This window comes from Ananas comosus, linkage group 11, assembly GCF_001540865.1.
Source record: "Ananas comosus cultivar F153 linkage group 11, ASM154086v1, whole genome shotgun sequence".
Classification (NCBI taxonomy): domain Eukaryota; kingdom Viridiplantae; phylum Streptophyta; class Magnoliopsida; order Poales; family Bromeliaceae; genus Ananas; species Ananas comosus.
The window spans coordinates 5446846-5453575 of record NC_033631.1 but is presented as its reverse complement, the minus strand read 5'-3'; the positions used below and the strand labels follow the sequence as shown (position 1 = coordinate 5453575).

Here is a 6730-nt window from a genome sequence, read left to right as displayed (position 1 = left end):
GGAACATTGTGACATTGATAACTTTAGTGGTAGTGAACCTATATCCTTGTGGCTTAGTATATATGCATGCCTAGAATAACAATGCAAAACACAATTTACTTTATGTAGCATCATGGACATTGTGATTACGCATGTAGTTTAACATTGGCATACAATAGATTATGCATGTAAATCAACATTGGCATATAGTTGAACGAGGGTGTAATACCCTGAACTTCGGCAAACTGCAAATCTGAGGGTTGGAATAGTGATTGGAACTCTTACATAACTTTTGAAGGACTGGTGAGAGGCTTCAGCACATTACTGGAGCAAGCAGATAACTGGAAATGGAAAAGTGCATTGAAAATGTATTATTCTATTGCAATGCTCTGAATTTGGTTAATTACGAAGTTCGAATGTGGGGAATGATAAATGGAACTACCCTGCATTTTCTAAAGGGCTTAGACAAGGTTTTGGACAAGTTAGACAAGTGATTGAACAGCCGGAAGCAAGAAAGTGCATTTCTGGCGAAATTCTGCATTGTGTACCGGTACAACCATCACCGTGTACCGGTACACAATGGCAGATACGTGGCAGTAAGGCTATTTCGGTAATTTCACATCTTATGCTTATCTTATCTCCCCCAGCACGACTCCTGGAGCTCTGTGGATGATGCTAGAGATTAGAAGAGTGTTCTTGCACCTCCCTCATTTTCTCTCTCTAGAAATTCTCTCTCTTCGAGTAGGAATCGCCGATTTGCGCCTTTTTTTCGCCGTTCTTTGCGCTAGCTGGTTTGCGGACTTTGGAGCGGCTGCGAGACGGTGGAAAGGACTCGTAGGGGAGGTATTTTTGCAACTCCAACTCACAGGGAAGCTGAGTTGAAGTCTAGTGAGGTAGACAAACTAGTTTCTCTCTCTAGTTTGAGATTAGTTATAGTTTTTTTTATGTTGATTCTCGATTCTTGCTACCAGCTGGTTTGAGATGGTTTAAAGCAGCAATTGAGGAGTGGTTTTGCTGTAATTCTTCACCGAAAAATCAGACTTAAAGCCTTAGAGGTAATTAATGAGCTTTTTCTCTATTTCGATGATGAAAATAATGATATTGGCAAAGTAGTGATGTAGTGTTGGGATGCTTGTTTACAGCAGGTTTTCGAATTAATTTGAGTTGAATTTGTGACCTTAGGGGCTGGTTTAGAAGGTGTTTCAACCTGGGGTAAGATGAAATTTCAGTTAAAAATCGGATTAAGTGAGATTCCGATTATTCTATCTAGTAGATAAGTGTTTTGATGCTGTTTTGGCAATTGTTCGCAGCGAGGTTGCGATTGACCTTCGGATTATCTCCGGCTAATATGTGAGAGCTTTTGGGGGCTAAACTTGAGGTATTAAACTGAACCAAAACAGGGAATTAAGTTACAATTTAGTACAATTGAGGAATTTGCCGAAATTAGACTTTTAGTAATAGTTTCAATGCGGTTTTGAGACTTAATTTTCAGCAGGATTGAAATACCGTTGAGCTGAATTTCAGGACACATTTGAGTTGGTTTAACCTGAGGATTGGGAGCCTTTACCTGAAGAGAAGTGTAAACCTAAGAAGCTTGAATACCCGGATCGCTTATCAGCGTGAACTCGACAAGAGGTGTCGTATATCGGTGGGTCGGACCTTCCCGAAATAGGTGAATTCTCTCTATGTTATCTTGGACATTTGGAGTCGAAATTATTGCATATTCTTGTGCATATAGCTTAATTGAATGAATTGGGCATGCTTAATTATGCTTTTCATATTGGATCTAATGGAAACTCCTATGTAGTTGGAAAAGTATTATTCAGTTCTATTAGACAACAAGAGAGTGACATACTTGAAATGAAATTGTGCAAGCATGTAGTATACATGGACTAGTAGTCTATCTTACATAGGAAGCTATGATATAATTACATAGAAACCTATAAGAATATCTTAGATGGTGTTTATATGCGTGTGCTCCCTTGTTGGTACTGTTTTTCCATTTATGATGTTAACACTAGTATAACCTTCGAATTTGAATATGATCTAGTTAAAGATCCGAAATTGAGCCTACATTGAATACTTCGAAGGACTTGTATATGAATCATAATATGGGACTTTACTTGTATAATATAACTCGAAGGTTATTCTTTTAAAAGTATCAAATGAAATATGGGACTTTACTTGTATAATCGAGTAGAAGTGTTTGTTGATTCCTATTTACAAAGTAGAAAAGGATGATGTTGAACTATAGGTTATGTGCCATGAGTCATTGAACATAACTGTAGTAAACCACTTTCCTTGTATGTAAGGAGTAGTGAGAGGACTATGAGTGAGTGTCCAGGTGCAGCCTGATAGAATTACTTGTATGATGTAAAGTTTAAATCTATCAAGTTATACTAGCTATTAGTGGATGTATGTCAATAAGTTGTTGATGGTGACTTATGATTGGGTACTACAGTGTCGACTTTGGGTCGAATTGAGATTCCATGTCAGAGACATGATGCCGTTGGAATTTTTGTACCCTGGATTACAGCTTGCATGCCATTACGCTCTTTCGCACATGCTTGCGGGGGTCGCGCTCCCCAAGCCCAGCACTCCGGAGTGGCTTAGCGACAGATGCTCGCCTATGTACGTAGTGAGCGTCGAAGTGGATTGCCGTGGGGTGTGTACACTACCACGGGGCCATGAGGCACGGCGCAGCTATGACTTTACCTTGTGTAAGTCAATTGTGGATTTGGTTATGAAAGTCACCTTAACCTTAAATGGATATAGTAGCAAGAATACGTTATGTCATTGGTCAAGTGAACTGAGAGATGAACAAGCGAGAAAGTTGACATCTTGATTAGTTTGTGACTTAGTGACAGTGTGTTACACTCTTACTAGTGTAGGAATAATTACATGATATCATCAGTTATTTCATGAATAATGAATTATCTTGCATACCACTTGACGTATGACTAGTTAAACTGTTAATTAACATGAATGATAGAACTTATCATGATAAACTAATACTTACAACTGGTGGTTATTTATGAATTTCGAGTAAATCGTATGATTGATTTATTTTAATACCTGCTGACTCATGTCACAGTTGACCTAGTGGTGTACTTCGCCACTCTCGGCGGCTTACCCACTGGGAACTATTGTTTAATAGTTCTCACACCCTCTTTGTTGTTGTTTTTACAGAGCCTTCCACAGCAGGAAAGGCAAGGGTTCCTGGCGAGAGGTCCGCGGCTAGCTAGAGCCTTTTTGACGTTATGTAGCTTGTAGCTTATTCCCGTGATGTATATTAAAATTATGTAAAATTTTACTTTGTTCTTATCTATTGTAATAAGGTTTTGGATTGTATAAGTTAGACTTTTAAGTTTTGCTCTGCTTACCTTGTTAGAATCGAATGTTTTTTTTTTTTTTTTTTTACTATAGTGATTGTAGACGCCTGGTGTATATTTGAGTTGTGGTGTACACGGCGGGTCTGTGCACGCGACTGGTGAGCTTCCGTTGAAATCCAAGGCGTGACAGATTATAGTGGTATCAGAGCCTAGGGTTGAGTCTTAGGAGACCTAGTAAACCTTAGGCCGGTTGGACGATCGGACGATCAGGATTAGGAACGTGAGAGACGGGGTCTTTTGCGACTATTTTGGGCGAAAGTATATTGATTGGGTCTTATTTATAACTCCAAAAGTGTTGGGGTTGAATCGAATTGAACAACCTCTGTGTCCTTGCAAGATCACGTTGGCGGCCGACAACGTGATATTGGGGAATAGTGGGAGGTCATTTCATTACTTTCGCATGATTGGGGTTGTATATTTATGAGTGGGGCTACGATAGCACAGGTTGTTTACCTGTGGCTATTTTGTTTATTGCAGCTTGCGATGTCAAAGAGGCATTCTACGGCGACTGAGGTGACTAAACCAGAAAAGCTTGCACCTTCTGAATTTGGCGAGGTTTGGGAATTAAAAGAGCAGTTGGCTACTCTAGTTGGAGTAGTGGAGTGACAATCGACTGTGACGCTACTTCAAGCCGAGGCTTTGCGCCGACAGGATGAAGGAATCAGACGGTTGGAAAACTTGTTGATCCAACAGACGGCTGATCTCAAGAAATTCCACGAAGTTTCGGATCGTACATCGATCGTAAGAAAAGGTGCGAAATATAATGAAAAAGTGAAGGAAACTACCAAAGATGAACAGTTATATGTTGGAGAATCATCAAGAAAAGTGAAGAAGAATCAATCTCGGAAGCATGGTTCTTTTTTGAAGCTAGGAATGGTGAGACGTCGATCACCACAGCCATGTGTAATTTGTGGAGGTTCGCATGTTCCCCCAAAGTGTCCTCAACGGAAGGGAAAGTGTTTTAAATGCGGTCAGGAGGGCCATCTTCGATCCGAGTGCCTAAGGACTAACATGTTGACTAAAGTGTCTGCACCGACTCTGTTGCAAGAAGTACCCAGTGGAGGTACGCCGACGGGATTGTAGAGTCAGATATGACGGCGGAAATGATTACTGCAGGTAGTACATTGTGCAATGTCTCTATAATTCGAGTATGATTATAATGATTGCTTTAGTTGCATCTCGGATCGACTATTTGTCGAGTTGAATAGCATCAATTCCCTCCTTATTATGCATGTAGGGTTGATTTAACAGAAGGGTTTACTTGACGCCCTGCTTAATGAGAATTTAGTATATGCCAACAAATGGATTGGCCTTACCTGTGATAGAGTGGTTTGGTTAAAATGTAGTTGTGAGGTACTCTGTACCATGGTTGCGAGAATTGTCATTTTACCTAAATTAGGTAATTATGGAAAGGTTGGAGCCTAATTGGCTGATACGTTAGATGTGAGAACCCTCGAAGTGAAGGGTAATTCTTGAGAAGTGGTTGTGGTATTTATGATCAAGTCACAAATTGTGAACTTGACTAATAGGGAGGCTTTCATGCCTAGTACTTTGTTTTGGTGAGGCAATCCTAATTGTTGGGAGACTGGGTGAGTCGTTCGACTATATGTCTAATATCGTGATTTCAATTGAAAACTCGATCAAGTAGTTGGATTATTTTGAGACATGTTGATCTTGTAATCAGTCTGAAGCATTTGATACATTCGATAGATTGAGTGGCAATCTGAGGAACCATGTCATGACAAGGTTTGTTCTAAGAAACTCTGCATATGATGGGAGACCAGATAAAAGAATTGATAGGATTGAAGTGAAATTCTCATAATTGGATTAAGTATCAGAGAATAGCGAGGAAGAAATCTCCTAGTTACTTACTTCCTCCTCCCTCTATTTTGGCTTAGGCTTTAATGGAATTAAGCTTCTTGACACAAATCACAGGATTGAGAAGAGACTCTCCTAAGCGGATCGAGTGTTTTGGGGAATGTTGAGAAAGAAATCATCCTGTTACTTATTTCTTTCTCTTTCTATTTTGAGTTTATGGATAATGGACTTAAGCATTTTGGAACAGATTACAGGAGACAAACTTTTGGGATTAACATTTTAACTGATGATCGTATCAGGATAAATCCCATACAGTTTGAAAGCAAATTTTATGCCTAGTGCTTCGTTTTGGTGAGGCAATCCTAATTGTTGGGAGACTGGGTGAGTCGTTCGACTATATGTCGAATATCGTGATTTCAATTGAAAAATCGATCAGGTGGTTGGATTATTTTGAGACATGTTGATCTTGTAATCAGTCTGAAGCATTTGATGCATTCGATAGATTGAGTGGCAATTTGAGGAACCATGTCATGACAAGGTTTGTTCTGGGAAACTCTGCAGATGATGGGAGACCAGATAAAAGAATTGATAGGATTGAAGTGAAATTCTCATAATTGGATTAAGTATCAGAGAATAGCGAGGAAGAAATCTCCTAGTTACTTACTTCCTCCTCCCTCTATTTTGGCTTAGGCTTTAATGGAATTAAGCTTCTTGACACAAATCACAGGATTGAGAAGAGACTCTCCTAAGCGGATCGAGTGTTTTGGGGAATGTTGAGAAAGAAATCATCCTGTTACTTATTTCTTTCTCTTTCTATTTTGAGTTTATGGATAATGGACTTAAGCATTTTGGAACAGATTACAGGAGACAAACTTTTGGGATTAACATTTTGATTGATGATCGTATCAGGATAAATCCCATACAGTTTGAAAGCAAATTGTGAGGTTCTAATTGTGGGTTAACGGGAAGCTTCTGTGGAAACGGGAAGCTTCTGTAGAACCCTTCCTTCATTATTGTAATACACTGAACTTTGCAAATTGCGAAGTTCGAGTGCGAGGAATGATGTGTGGATCTATCTTACATGTTTTAAAAGGCTTGGTGTAACACACTGGACCTTTGCAAATTGCGAGGTTCGAGTGTTTGGATGTGTTTCGAGCTTTTCCGCACTTGGTGGAGGGTCGTAGAATGTTTTCCGACCTAAAAAGTTCGAAAACGGAAATTCTGGACAAGTCCTGAGAGTTTTTACTCTCGGGGACCGGTCCCTGGAAGGAGAGACCGGTCCCCCCAGTGAGCAGTGTTGAGGCAGCCTGAGGCAACCGGTCCCNACAAGTTAGAGAGTGATTGGATGGTTAAAAGCGAGAAAGTGCATTGCTCTGGCAAAAATCTGAGTTTTCTGCTTGCTGTACCGGTACAGCCATTATCTTGTACCGGTACAGACTGGCAGAATCGTGGCAGCAAGGGGCTTTTGGTCATTTTACATTCCAATCCTTATCTATTTGACCCAGGTCGACCAGGGATGCTTAGTGGAAGTTGTTGGAGCT

General features: G+C 40.1%; 1 long non-coding RNA gene across 1 annotated transcript; it reads left to right on the top strand.

Moving 5' to 3' along the window:
* Nucleotides 1011-1357, top strand: LOC109717024. The gene is made up of 3 exons (XR_002218097.1): nt 1011-1034; nt 1125-1191; nt 1290-1357. It is a non-coding gene; the product is annotated as an uncharacterized LOC109717024 (long non-coding RNA).